This window comes from Chionomys nivalis, chromosome 15 (assembly GCF_950005125.1).
Source record: "Chionomys nivalis chromosome 15, mChiNiv1.1, whole genome shotgun sequence".
NCBI lineage: Eukaryota > Metazoa > Chordata > Mammalia > Rodentia > Cricetidae > Chionomys > Chionomys nivalis.
This window is the reverse complement of record NC_080100.1, coordinates 24,721,836-24,737,687: the sequence shown is the minus strand read 5'-3', so window position 1 is coordinate 24,737,687 and position 15,852 is coordinate 24,721,836. Positions and strand designations below refer to the sequence as shown.

Here is a 15,852-nt window from a genome sequence, read left to right as displayed (position 1 = left end):
TTTGCCCAATAAACAGCAGGAAACAATTTGGAGAGAATTATGCCCATATTTTCAAATATTGTAAATAAATGTTTATTTATATTTAAAGGGGAGTATGATATAGATATGAATACTTTGCATTGGTATGGATCTTGGTCTATTGATACAAATTTAAGATCAATTTTGTTATATGCATATTTCTGCTCTTGGAGTTGAAGAATAGATATGTTTTTCCTTAGTTATGATAAAAGATAAAGTAGATATAAATATTATAACTATAATTCTTACTTGATTCCTGTTTTGTTATATGTAACTTTTCTGTGTTAAAAGTTAAAACTTTTTGTATTTAAACAGAAAAGGGGGAAAAGATGTGGGAGGTCCTTCTGTCTATGTGTTTCTTTTATTGTTTAATGAATAAAGAAACTGGCTTGGCCTGATAGGGCAGAGTAGAGGTAGGCAGGGAAAACTAAATTTAATGCTGGGAGAAAGAAGGCAGAGTCAAAGAGAAGCCATGTAGCCCTGCTGGAGACAGACACAAGATGGAACCTTGACGGTAAACCACAGCCATGTGGCGATACACAGATTAATAGAAATGGGTTAAATTAATATGTAAGAACTATCCAATAAAAAGCTAGAGCTAATAGGCCAAGCAGTGATTTAATTAATACAGTTTCTGTGTAGTTATTTCAGGTCTAAGCTGCTGGGCGGCCAGAAAACAAACAAGCAACCTCATACAACATCAGAGTTTTTTACGTATATAATTTTTCTCATAGTCTTCCTTCTACAACACAGAGGCTGTCATAGTCCATGAAGGCAGCTATAACAAAATACCATAAGCTGGGTAACTTAAAAACAACAGAAATGTGTTTCTCATAACTATACACTGCAGAGTCCGTGGTTAAGTAAGTCATGGCAGGCATGGTGTCATTTTGGGAACCTAATGTCAACATATAAATCTGGGGGAGTCAAGAATTCACTGTGCAGTAAAGCTAATCCTCTCATCAGGGCTGAGCCAGGCTAGCCATATATTGCATACAATGAAATGAGATGAAAAGAGAATGCCACATTTGACAAACCTAAATTACGTGTCACTATGAAAAGAATAACCCATTTGAAAAGCATCAATGTCCCGAAAGACAAAAACAAACTGAGCATCTACCACTGACAGCATTAAAGAGATTGTAACATCAAAAGGCAGAGTGGGATCCTCATTGGGTTCTGGGGTAGGAAAAAAGGCACTGGGAAAATAGGTAGCATTTGAATAATAACTTACTGTGGATAATAGCGCTGCCTCGATGCTAATTTCTTAGAGCTGATAACTGATCACCATGGTAATGTAAGACATCTACATCAGAGGGTGCTGAATGAAGGCTCTATGGAAACATTACTGTGTAAGTCTGAAATCTACCTGAAATACACACTTGTGTAAATGGGAAATGACTTGAAAAGAAAAATGAGCAAAGAGGAAAAAAAATGTATCATTCTTTTTGACATCACGACCCCAGGAAGGGACTCTGGTTACCCGGGCAGAAGCCTTCTCTTCTGGCTACCTGGAGCAGAATGTTCAAGCTGAAAAAACAAAACCACAAAGTCTTCCAGCATAGAGGACAGATGCAGCTCTAGAGGCACCACCCTTGGCTAGGCAGCTGCTAGCAATTGACGATCATGGGTGGGAGGGGCTACTTTTCCTTAGGTGTATGCCTGCTGTATTCCTCATGGCCCCGGGAATGGTCCCACAGGCATGCACACATGGGAGGCACTAATTAGACTCAGTGGCTTCAAAAATTGTAAAAGCTAAAGAATGGAGACGTGAAGATGTGATGGGTCATCCTGGGAGGAGCTGGAGCTGGGGAGGGCTCGACATGATGATGATACACTATACACACGTGTAAAAATTTCAAAAATTTAGAAAATATTTGCAAAAACACAAGACTGATCCATTCTCCAAGGGCCACTCAAAGCAGTAGATGGCCACACCAAGTCTTTGGTAAGCACAGTTTTCCTTCTTTTTCCCATCTAAAATTGAGGATAACCCCTCTCCCCTGCTTTTTACATCCAACACTGGCTCCTGGTAACACATGTAGGACTGGAAGAATGCTGGGAACCTAACCTAAGAAGCATCTACCCACACTTGCTTTTTTTTCCCCAACTCGTGTGTGTGTGTGTGTGAGAGAGAGAGAGAGAGAGAGACAGAGACAGAGACAGAGAAAGAGACAGAGAGAGAGACAGAGAGAGACAGAGAGACAGACAGAGAGAGAGAGACAGAGAGAGAGAGAGGTCTCACTATGTAGTCTTGACTGGCCTGGAACTCACTTTATAGACCAGGCTGGCCTCAAGCTCACTGAGATCCACCAGTTTCTGCTGAGTGCTGGGATTAAAGGTGTGAGCCACCATGACCAACCCCCAGCCTTCTCTTGTGGCCCCTTCTTGGCAAAGCCAGGGTCTTCCAGAGCATAGTGCCCAACCATTGGTAAACCACATAGTATGGCTTATCACACGATTGCAAAGGGCTTAGGACTCATTGTCTTTTAGAGAATAAAGATTATGATGTGGAAAGGAAAGCACCCACCTCCTTTAACCCCGAAAGCTGGTGGCTTTTAAAATTCCCAGTAAGTTTACAAGTCTGGCCCACAAAATTGTTTAGAATTATCTCCTGGCAACCACCTCCATTGATGTCATCTTGACATTTTATGAAGTGAGCACTCAAGCCCACAAGATGCACTTGGGAAAGTAGAAAATAGATTCTTCCTCCTAGGAAGCACAAACTCCTAGACCAGAGATGCTGCATGGTAAGAGGCCTCCACGCCTACTGTAGCCCGCTTTCTCCCAAGCAGTTCAGCAACTGGGAGCTTCAGGAGATGACACACAGCTGGGCTGCTGCTCTCCTCTACCTGCGTGGCTGCACACAATATAATGCACATTTTCCTCTTCAACTCTCCAGATTGACCTGGAATGCAGGCATCAGTATACCTGCTTTCAAATGAGGAAATCCAAAAAAACACACATTGACAAGTTCAAGATCATAGAAGATGAAGCCAAGATTTTACCACAGACTCTCTCACTCCAAAACAGATATCTGCAATTACTTCCAGGTTCATGTGATAAAATGACATCACAGCTGTTGCGAAGAACAGATTTACTGTATGGATAGCGACTGCCAGCAGAAGTCATATTAAATATATTACTTATTCACTTGGCCTATGGACCAAAGAACACTTCGGTGTTTTATCCCCAGATAAAACAGTTTTGGGGTTCAAGTGCAAGACTTTTCTTCCAAGAGAGTAACAAGTAGGGGGCAGTTTAATTGGACTTCATGCCAATGAAGTAATGGTATTCAGGGTGGGTGGAGTCATAAAGAGAGAACGTGGGTTCCAGAAGGTCACAGGATGTCATAAAAACTAGCTTGCAATATGGATGCTAAAAGAGATGCTACATTTTTATAAAACTGCCTACATCACAAAAGCTTTGACGTGAAGAACAGTAAAGGTGCGCTGAGCACTTAGCACTTAGACAGATGCAAGCCTTTCAACTACAGTTTTCAGAGATTTAGATGTGCTCACTCGATAATCCTCTAACAGCTCAGAGGCAGGCACTATCTTACTTTAGGTGTGAGGAATGTAAGGAGCAGAGAAGGCAGGACATGGTCTCAAGTCGTGAAGACAGATGAGCAGTTTGCTGACAGATGCCCCCCTACTGGTTCAGTTGTAGGAACACTTGGTTTTAGTTGGTGGCATTGTCTGGGGAGGTGGTGCAACGTTGCTGGAAGAATTACATCACTTGAGGTGGATTTGGGGGATTTATAGCCTCGCCCTACTTCAAATTTTCTCTCTCTCTGCTTCCTGTTTGTAGCAGAAGATGTAGTTCCTTGACTTTCTGCTCCTGCCATCATGTCTGCCATTTGCTGCCATTCCTCACTGCCAGAATGGAGCCGTATCCCACTGCAATTGCAGGCTAAGATAATCCCTTTTGGCTATAAATTGCCTCGGGCATGATATTTTACTGCGGCAACAGAAAAATAACTAATACAAACAGAGACCGGGCACCAGGGAGGGAGGTACTGGGCTTTTGTGGGATCTGTTTGTTTGCTTGTTTGTCTTTTGTTGTCTAACAAGGGATGGAGACTAGATAGACACAGGGGCCAGTGAATCACACAAACACCTACTGCAATGGCAACATTGTAGAAATCCTAGAGAGGACTTAGTGTGGCTCTGTGCCCGAAGTCAGAGTTCAAGATGAACGTAGTTACTCACCCAGAAAACGGGAAAACATATAGTCTATTCGAGTAATAAAAGTCAATAGACACTTGAAAGACCAGAGTCTGTGCTTAAGTAATTTGTATGTGTTTTCTCCACCAGTCTTCACAAGAACCCTATTTTACACACAGGGAAAGTGAGGTTGGCAGAAATAACAACAGCTTCCCCACTGGAAGACACGGCCCGTTCTCCAGCTACGGGTAGCAGGTAGGATTGAGGATGGTTGTACTAAGAAACTAACTGTATCTTCTCTCTGGTTGAAGGGGGCACTGACTTCTGACATCTGGTTTCATGTCATCTGTGTCATGTTTGCCCCATCGAGGGCAAAGTCGTTCTTACAATTAACTAAGAAAGTATAATGGGACTATTTCATGCAATAACGTTTTAAAGACAATGTGAACAGAATAATATACATCTGTGAGATGAATGGTGTTATCATCTGTGATTGGCAGAGGTGGCAGAATATTGGGTTGTCCATCAGGATTAAGGTTTCAATGAAAAATGAAATGAAATCAGAGTAACTGAAATGATGAGACGGGAGGATCTATTTTCTGACACAAGCAAATCATGTCATGGTGTCAGAGAAGAGAGGAGCCATTAAGATTGAAATCACTGTGATGATAACTCCCGAGCTGGAAAATCAATGCGCAGTCAATGAGATGTGAGATCTGCCCTGCTACTTTAAAGAGATGCATTTGAGTAATTTACAAGGTTAAAGCATCCTGCATGCACCCTGCTGTCCTAGCGAGTATCTATCTTAATTATCTAATTTAAGTATCTGATGATATACCAACTAAGTATGTTGACTCAACTTCTGTTACCAGTCAGGATAGGCTAAGTGGCGCTGCTCTAACAAATGAGTCACAAGTACTACGGCTTAAAACAAGAGGGATTCATGACATTTTACAAACCACTGAGGGTTGGCTCTGGCTCTCTTCCCATTCTGTCTCCACCATGGAGCCCAGACCAGTATTTGGAGCAAGGTGAACCTTACTTACTATTCAAGCTGTTTCCAAGTAGTGACAAAAGTGACTATAGCTCACCTCAGAAAGAACAATGCTAGTCATGGGATTCACCTAACTTTGGTTGATCACCGTTGAGCATTAACAATAACAGTCTATCAATGTTTGAAGACCACAAAGCATGGGAAAATTAGTCAGAGAATTAAACAATAGTGGAATCCACTTAGGTCCTGCACAGATGACCCTATGTTTGGAAGTCACTTAGGTCCTGTACAGATGAACCTGTGTTTAGGAGTCACTTAGGTACTGTGCATGTGACCCTTCAAAGACGCATCTATGCTCCTAAGTACCTGCTTGCAATAAACAGCAATCATTCTGTGACCTTCTCAGGCTCCACGCTGAGCAGGAAGAATGAAATCTCTAGGCATCATGTTCATACAATGTGCTAGCTCTGCTGGGCATTCTTGAAATAGTGGACTTAAAAGATCCTTCACCTATAATTAAAACACCACGGAACTGGCGTAAGAATGAACAGGAAGATCAATAGAACAGGATGGATAGCCCTAGAACATATAAAAACTTAATTTATGATAAGAAAGGCATCTTGGATCAATGGAGAGTGGAAGAATTATGCCACAGATGGCATTAGGACAGTTGGTTAGCAAATTAGAAGAGAAAATCAATCTCCAGTCTTAATTCATACTCTGCACTGACATAACTTTAACTCCAGATGGATTAAAGAATTTGAGAAATAAACATTTGTAAAGTCATCAACCAGGGACATTCTCCCCAGCCACCCTCAGCCACCCCAGCAGTATTCCATTTGGTTTTCAGTCTTAGACAAAATCATACACAAAATAAACAGATCATACAACTGTTTCCCAAAACATTTCTTATGTGAAACGTATACCAAAGATAAAATACCATCTACGGACAAATATTTACAAACCAGTAGAAGATTAATGTCCTTCAATATGCAAAGAGCTCATGCAAAACACAGTAGAACTATGTTAAGGTCCACAGGGGGAGAATGGGCAAAGGACTTAAACAGACAAATTACCAGAAACAACAGAATTTAAACACACACACAAAAAAAAAATATTAAGAAGACATGAGTAATTACTGAAGTACAATTTTTACTGAATCCCTGGAGACCACTGGTTCCTGTAACTGAAACAAGGTTCTGGTCAGTTGGTTTAACAGGTAAAGGCACTTTCCACCAGCTGCTGACTGAGTTCAATTCTCAGCACCTACACGGTGGAAGAAGAGAATGAACTACACAAAGCTGCCCTCCAACTTCCACATGCATATGTGTACATGTGTGCCTTAGCTCATACATGTACCCATGTGCGTGTGTGCACACACACCTATAAAAATGAAATAAAGCTAGTTAGGTTTTGTATAGTTTTGCTTTTACGGTACAAAATCTCACTACGTAACCCTGCCTGGCATAAAACTTGTTATGTAGACCAGGCTAGCCTTGAACTCACAGAGATCCTCCTTGTGCCTATCTCTCCTGAAGGCTGGGATTAAAGCATGAGCCACCATGCCTGGATGGAACAAGTTTCTAATAATGATAATTTCTATAGGAGCATTTTTGTATACTTCGATTTACTTTGGTATAGTTATTTTGTGTTTGTGGTAGGGAAGACAGAGTTTTGTACAGGCGAGGCAAGCCTTCTTCCCTGGGCTACATCCCCAGCATTTGATTTTCTGTTACAAGGCCTCAGAGTAGCTTAGGCTGACCTCACAATTGCTATTCCCATCTCTTTGGTACCCAGGGCTGAGAGCACAGGAAAGAACCACCGTGCATAGTTTGGTATTACTCTTAAAAAATAGATAGATGATGTCAGATCTTAAGTATATACCAGTATGCCCAAATGCTCACAATTCTCACACTCTGTACTGAAGAAATACTCTTATGTGGAAAAATAAAGTTTGTTGTATAAGCATGTTCATCTCAATATAGTCATAATAAACAAAAATTCAAACAGCAAGAATCCCAGGCAAGAATGTGGAAGTGGATTTCGGTCACATACATGTGCATAATGGTCTGTCACCTAAACAATGCTTATCAAAAGTTTGCAATAAGAAAGTAGAAATTATTATTTTCTGATGTATATGAGCAAAACAGCCTGTCTCTGAAGTAAATGTACACACAACCCATGACTGTACATATGCCACATGACTATACACACAACATATGACTGTACATCTGCTACAAAAATGCACATATAACACATGACTGTACATACAACATATGACTGTATAAATGCCACATGAGTCTACATAGAGCACATGCTGTACACATTCCATGTGAGTATATAAAGTGTACAACACATGACTGTAAACAACACATGGCTGTACAAATGCCACATGAGTATACCTATAAAACATGCCTGTACATATGCCACATGAGTATATATATAACACATGATTGTACACACAACATATGAATGTACAAATGTCACATGAGTCTACATATAGTACATGACTATATATATGTCACATGAGTGTACATATAACACATAAGTATACATACAACACAAAAAGGTACAAATGCCACATGACACATGATTATACATAGATCATATAACTGTACATATGTCCCATGGGTGTACATGCAAAACATGTCTATAAGCAGTATGACATTATCCATACAACACATAGCTATACACACATCACACAACTGTACAAACAGCATAGAGTGGTATATATAACATATGAGTGTACATATAATACATATACACACCTACACAACACAGGACTGTACATATAATGTAAAAGTATACATACAATGCAAGATTTTGCAAATCAGAATAATTTTTCTGGGGAAATAATATTTTTCTGAGAAAATAATCAACAAAAATTTTATTGAGAATTTCCCCAAAGTGGTTACATCTTATATATTTTCATTTCCATTTTAAAAGCATGTGTTGTTTTTGAGAGCTAGATAAGCATCTTAACAGATGTTAGTAATGGAGTGTTGAAGGTGTCCCTCTCAACGGGCACTTCCCACAATAATGCCATTAGTATTTATCAATAAAGCAGAGGCTAGCATCCGACATATACTGAGTGCCAGAATATACTGAAGGAACCCACATATCTAGCTTCTCAGTCAGTGTTGACATTACTGTTTCACAGATGACCCCAAGACACAGCAGTTGAGTGACTTTTCTGAAGTCACTCAGCTGGTGAATCAAGACAGATTCCAAAGCCAGTACTTACAAGCACACTATACAGATACCATCGCATTTATTCCATACAACAGCCCTAATAAAGTTACCATTATTATCATCTTACACATGAAGAAAACTGAGACTTTGATATTTTTAGTGACCATGGCAACAGGACTAGCAGGAACGGAGCTACAGTGAACTCAGGCATCTGACTCTGAAGCCCAATCCCAGCCCCAACAACCCCAACCACTGGATACAATGGCCTTGGTATATAAACGCCACACATTTCATTGCCCTGGTTCCCCTTTCCTTACTTAAAATTATAGGTGGCAATATCCTCTTCATTCTGTTTCTCTGATTTTTGTGTGTCCCTTCCTTAGTTGTAGAAATTCTAATATTGCCAACTTTGCTCCACGTTTGTGCTTTGATAAAGATCTTGGTAGTGAGGGGGCTGTAAGAGACTTTCAGTATTTTATAAATTCTGCCATTTCCATTTCCACTGCCTTTACTGGCTAAACAGAGAGGAACCCCCAAACTCTAGAAAAGTCTGTCCATCAATGGATGAATGAATAAAGACAATGTAGCCAATGGACACGAGGCTAGTACTCAGCCTTCAAAGGCAAAGGGTAACTTGCCATTGGAAACAGCACAGATGAGCCTGGAAGACATTGTGGAGAGCAAAATAAATCAGGCAGACCGCGTGGGACCGTGTGCTCTCACTCATGTGCTATCTAAACGTGATGACCTTGTAGAAGTGGAGAGCAGAGTTCTGGTGACCCCGGATGGAGGCTGGAAAAAAAGGGAAGACATTAGCCAAAAGCTACAGCACTTTAGTTACGGGTGTGTGTGTGTGTGGGGGGGATAAATTCAAGAGTTCTCAGGTACAGTGATGAGAGTTAACAGCATTGCATACTTGGAAATAGGTATTGTAGAACAGCAGGAGGGGAGGGGAGAGGGAGAGAGGGACAGGGAGAGGGAGGGAGAGAAGGAGGGAGAGGGACGGGGAATGATGGCAGCTGTTCTGCAGTGTGCTGCTGCCCAAGAAGGACATTATCTAGTTTCTACAGGATCATGGTTCAGATTCGTTTCTTGCAGAGCATAAATTACTGGGAAACATTAAAAATGTACCTAAGCCTGCTAAAAAGGACCATTTGGTTTTAGCCTATAACCATCTCTTTGAAAGTTAGCATTTCAAGGGTACTGAAACTGAACTTGAAGCCTCTGAGCAAGTGAAAAATGTGGAGCTTAATGACGAGAAACCCAAAGAAACCAAGTCTGAAGAGAGTCTTGATGAGGGTCCACCGAAATAAACAAAATCGGGTCTAAAAACAGAGATAAAGCAACTTTCCCAAAAAGGGAGATGCTGCTCACTGCTGGCACACAGGGACACTCCCAGATGGGACTGGTTTTGATACTGGTGTTCAAACAAGTTCGAAGAAGAAGAAAAACGCTAAGCCTTTAAGTTTAAAGGTCAGAGTAGACAAGGTTATCAGAGGATGGGATGCTCCTGACTCTAAGTAATGGAGGAAAAGGATCGGCTGGAGATTGAACCGCAATGTGCCTGATTGAAAGAAAGGACAGTCAATGTCAAAATTCCACCAAATGCCAAACTCAATTTTGCAGTGGAATTAGTAGATATTGACTGAGACCAGTGCTCCAAATCTAAAGACATCAGTGACAATAAAGACTTGGCTTTGAAACTTAATGTGACTAAGTAGAGCTTATTACTATTGTAAGGAAAAAGTCAACTGGAAAATTCCAGGCCTTAAAGCTTGTTACCGGATCTCAATTTTTGAGAGCTGTAACATCCCCTGGAAGTCCCTTTAAGTCTCAGATATTTCACTATAGCTGTGTTAAATTTTAAAGAGAACTGGTTCTTCTTTTACCTCATATTATAAACTAAGAGCCTCAATAAAAATGTCATGGATTGTCTTGACAAACAAAAGCCAAAGAAGCCGGGAGCTGCAGCACATAAAATAGGACCTGCCTTCTTTTTCTGTCCATCTTGGGATAGGGAGACCTCATAGGAAGAAACATTTAAAAACCCTCTGAAGTGTACTTGTTTCCTTGAAGTCCATCATCATCATCCTCATCACCATCATCATCATCATCATCACTATCACCTGTTGTATGGCTACTTTTACTTTAGTATTTCAATAGTGTTGAGTGTTGAACCCAGAGTCCCATATACTCGGCAAGGTCTATACTACTGAACTACACCTTTCTAGTCACTAGCTACTTATTTACCAAAATTTCAGTTTATGTTCTGAGTCCTTAAAAAAATTTAATTTTACACTTTGGACCAAGCCCACAATGCAAACATTGAATACCTTGTTTACTGGATGAGGAAACCCAAGGGAGTCTAAGAAACTGGCTTAGGGGTCCAGGCTAGAAGAAGCCAGAGATATCTAGTTTCAAAACCAGTGCTCAAGACCACAGTGTTGAGCTTTGTTGCTCATGCTACAACCCAGGCCTTGGGATGGAGAAAATCTCATGGCAGTCGATATCCCTTAAAAACCTCACCAGATGTGGGCTATCCTATTGATGCGCAGGGCGTTCCAGGTCTGTGAAGGACAGGGAAATAGGGAAAGGTAGGCTGGCTAGCATGGAAAATGTTAATAAGAGCTTTGTGGTTGTACATTTTTATGGGGTAACGGCTAAATCTCCCAGTTAGCAGCTGTGAGAGGAAGAGGTTTTGCAAGGGGCTGCTTCAGTACAGAAGGAAAAAATCTGTTTATTCCTAAGGGATGGCTTTCCAAGGACATTTTTTCTGGGAAACTATTTTTTCCCACACAGAACTCTAGGGATGGAATAACCATGCCTCCCGAAAAGCTAAAAGCAACTCAGAACCAGAAACCACAACAATTCAGAGAAGCATCAAGATAGCAGTCATGGTCCAGGGAGGTCACATCCCACTCTAAATATTACAGGACAACAAGATCAGAGGTCAGTGTAACTTCTGACTATTAGAAAACCCCAGGCAGGTGTGTGGTGCGTGCCTGTAAGGCCATCATTCAAGAGTCTGAGACGTGAGAATGTTGAGTTCCAGGTCAGCATTAGAACCCTGTCTAAAACAATGCCTTTACTGCTGAATTCATCCACTCATGGGTGCATAATCCCTCAAATGTTTAAGTTGCTTAAAACATTTTTTTTTTCCTCAACTGGGCAAAACCACAAATTTCACTGCTAAGAAAAGTACCTACAAAAATCAACAGAACAAACTATGAAAAAACACGTATTTTCCAGGGCTACATTAAAAATACAACTCAAAGCAAATCCCTAGCTACATGGTACTGTAGACTGTAGACCCAGTGGACAAGCAAGCAGAAAGAGCCATTTAGTTATCTGTTACGCTCTAGCGCACAACCCCAGAATTTAATGCCTGAAAACAACCTCACGGCTTATTTGTCCATCACCCTTCTTTAACTGGGACCAGCCTATAATTAGGCATCATGGCTCCATACCTACCTGTCGTCTGCAGGAATGGCCCACTTGGGGCTGGAGGACCTGTAAGGTGATCTCCCTCACATGGGTGGAGAGCCATGTCTGCTGTTGGCTGGGATGTCAGCAGGACCTATTCCTGCTATCAGTGGACTTTTGGATTCTCCTGCGTGTGGCCTTTCCACACAGCAGCCAACTCTAGGAAGGAGTCTGGGAAGGGTGTGACTACCAGAGGAATGGTCCCTTCGTTGGGGTTCACTGGTACAGTAGACTTCCACACGAGTCATTTTTCTCCCCCGTGGGAGAAATAGCTTGCTCAGCAGCACAACTACAAGGCACGCGTAAACATAATAAATAAAACTTGTGCTACATGGAAGCAAAAGGAATATGAATTATACCAGGGAAACAACAGCAAAAACAACTGCACTTTATGAAAATGACTTTGAATAGTAGATACTTAGGACCTTACCTTTCCTATGAACCAGAAGGCCAGCCTAGCACACCCCAGCCAGTGCACTGCCCTGACCTAAGCAGGCACATGGTCAAGACTGTGAGCCCTGCTGGGCCCACTTCTCGTAGGTGTGAGCAGGTGAGCAAATGTGCAGTGTAGATGTGTAGGCTGACCAATACTCTGGTGCTATTAGAAATAACAGTTTGCTCAAGGACATTATGGCACCTCAAAAAGGATATCTTTCCACCTGCCTTGGTAGCAGAATCTCTTCTGTCTAGGATCTAAAAGAATATTTTGATGGGTTTCCATTATATTTTCCCCTCTTCATAATCCTTATTTCCTTCATAATCTCTCTTTCCAAGTTGCAGCTTTCTTTTATTAACTTTTTAATTGAAATAGAATTTTATCTCTTTACCCACGCATTTCTCCCCTCAGCCCCTCCCTGTATCCTCCCTGGAGCCTGCACCCAACACATCCTCTCAAGTTTATAGCCTCTTTTTCTTTGATTATTATTGTTAAGTGTGTGTGTATGTGTGTGTGTGTGTGTGTGTGTGCGTGTGTGTGTGTATGTTGTCGTATATGCACAAATGTATTTAAATACAAGCTGCTGACTGTTTCTGCTGTTGATGTGCACATGAGTTCAGAGATGACCATTAATGGGCTCATCCCTTTTATCCCCACAGTCACTGGTTGCTCATCATTCTTTGTCTAGTGGTAGGACATTACCTTTGGGTACTAGAGACATGGTTTAGACTCCTGAGCAGTCTAAATTTTATCTTCCTCGTTAAATGGTCAGAAACCTAACACTCATCACAAGCTGTGTGGGAGTGGACTGTCGATGGGGAGCTTGGCTGTGGAGATTGTGAGTTTTCATTGTCTGCAACTTTGACTCTTTTACCTCAGGCTAGTCAAGTCCAAGGGAAGGACCTCACATCCTACCTGAAGGAGGGAATTGTTTGATAAACTTCTGGGTGCTAACATGAAAAGGTACAGGGTCTTGGCAGTGGATAGTTTATACCTTTTGCTGAGGCACCCATATCTCAGTTGTGGTGGCTGCTATTCGTCTGTGGAACTTGTGCAAGCCCAGTCTTTTCAGAAGGGAGGCAATTGCCTGGGTGAGTAGCAATGAGAAAGAGATGTGGAATTCTGGCTTCTTCTCAGTCACACTTCCAGCCAGGCTTTACTGATCTCCACTTCACCTCCTCCCTCCAGCATCGGCAGATGATGCCAGCATCTGAGGACCTAAAGTTTCGGGGTGCATGTCTGTTAGCCTCTAGGGTCTCCTCACTGCCGACTTAGCGATCATTGCCTCTGTTTACTTTTAGTACCCTACCTGCTTGTTTTGAAAAAGAAAATTGATTTTAGTGCAGTTTCAAGTACACACAAAAGTAATTGCACATTTAACTCCACTGCCTCCAATATTTGAACTAATATTCTTCATGCATTGAGCAACCCTACAGCAAAGGTAAAGAAGAGTTACTAATTCTCATTCTTCACCCTCATCCTTGTTGCCTGGCGGTTCAGCTTTCTCCCCACATTTGCAGAGCTCTCCCAGGTACAGTTGAATCTGCAATGTCTCCCACTGGCTCATATTTTGAGTACATTCTCTGGCATGTGGCAGTATACTTTGCGATTATAAACATTCAGGAGGTAGGGTCTAAGGCTTATTAAGGGTGGGCCTTTAAAGTTTATACCCAGACCCTGTGACCTGCCAGTCTCTCTTTTTGGTTGCCATGATGTGAATAGCTGGGGTCACACTTCTGCCACAGTAAACTGAGTTGCTCTGTAATGCATTCTTCACCATAATACAGTGGAGCTCCTTGAAACCATGAGTCAGAATAAATCTTTCCCTCTTCCTCTGTTTCTGTCAGTTTTTGTGGTCTCAGGGATGTGAGTGTAACTAGTGCCCTTCCCTTTGTGCCGCTGCAGAGACCCCTTGGCCAAAAGGAGTTGTCCATCTGATGGAGGTGGCACACACCTTTAATCCCAGCACTTGAGAGGCAGAGGCAGGTAGATCTCAGGGAGTTTAAGGCCAGCCTGGTCTACACGGCGAGTTCCTGTACAGCCAGGATTATTACATAAAGCAACACTGTCTCAAAAAAACAAAACAAACAAAAAACCCAAACAAACAAACAAAAAAAACAACAAAAAAAAAGAAAAACAGAAAAGTGAGTTGTCCTTGAGAGGTGGACCTTATCCATTCTGTCCCCAAATGCCTTTCTCTCAAATTTCTCTTCCTGACATAAAGCACCATCTATGAGTGGCGTTCTAATGACCACAACTACCCTCAGCTCATATTTCTGGTGTCATTTTTTTACTTCCTGGTGATATTTCAGCTCTCTCTCCCAACTGCTCAGCTGGCTTTCTCAATAATTCTTCACTAATCAAAGACTAGGGAAAGGACTGTGGTGGACTGGGGAGGAAAAGTCAGGTCAGGGAAGCAGTTTTATCTTCACGGTAATCCTTTCCAGGAATGCTGGGTAAATCACAGGGACAAGGTATATATTCTCTGTTCATCTGGTCCTAGTAAGTGCTTTCTAATCACTGTGAAATGCTAATGACAACTCTCCTGGTCTTTCTTTCTGACTGAGCAGATGTGTTCGGTGACACTTGCCACACTATATATGAGCTGCTCTACGCAGGCCTGAGGATGGCCCGGAGCAGTGAGACTGGAGGCTACTCACAAAATCTCCACTTGGAGATTCTGCCTGTTCAGAGATGAAATGAACGAAGCCACCTCTCTCACCAGGCATATAAGAAGCTTTAGAAAAATCCATATTGTCCATTTTACAGGTACTTGAACGGGTAGAAAAGGCCTGTTTTCTAAGCACTCTTTCTGAATCTTAGAAACCTAAAACACCAACCTCTTAAAGAAAGTCTTAGATTCCAAGAGCCCAAGCAAAGTGGTACTTTTGAACTATTGAAGAAAAATTAGCCCAAGGAATGGAAACAAAGTTATTTCCTTTAGCAAGAATCGGAAGGCTGATTTACCAAAACCTTGCTTCATGTCAATACTTGTTCCTTCGTGGAATTCCTAGAACATCCTTATTAGACACTCATTGCTCTTTCTCCATCATGTAAGAGAGGCTCAGAGGCTTTAGAGTAAGACAGTGACTGAGCTGAGATTTGAACTTAAGTTTGCCCAGCTGCAGGGTCCAGCACTCCTTCCTGAAGAAACTGACTTTAGATCTTGAGTCACAGTCTGAATGTGATGTGGGAGGTCCTTCTGTGTATATGTTACTCTTATTGGTTAATGAATAAAGCTGCTTTGCCCTATGGCAGGGCAGAATATAGCCAGGCTGGAAGAGCTATAGAGAGTAGGCGGAGACAAGTAGATACCATGTAGCCGCGGAAGGAGAAGCACACGAGAACTTTACCAGTAGGCCACAGCCTTGTGATGATATACAGATTAATAAAAATGGATTAATATAAGATATAAACTAGTTAATAGGAGATCTGAGCTAATAGTCCAAACAGTGTTGTAATTAATGTGCTGAGAAACAAATGTGCTGTCTCCAATTACATGTGTGTCTAGTTGAGAGGGAACTCCTCTGTCCCGAGATTAAGCTGGACTTGTGTTGCTGACA

At 41.7% G+C, this 15,852-nt stretch overlaps 1 protein-coding gene and 1 pseudogene across 1 annotated transcript in view; one reads left to right on the top strand and one right to left on the bottom strand.

Annotated features, from left to right (window-relative positions):
• Positions 1-15,852, bottom strand: part of Egflam (EGF like, fibronectin type III and laminin G domains) — a 165,288-nt gene that overhangs the window by 109,141 nt on the left and 40,295 nt on the right. The window lies entirely within an intron of this gene.
• On the top strand, positions 4,805-10,019 carry LOC130887652 (peptidyl-prolyl cis-trans isomerase FKBP3-like; annotated as a pseudogene).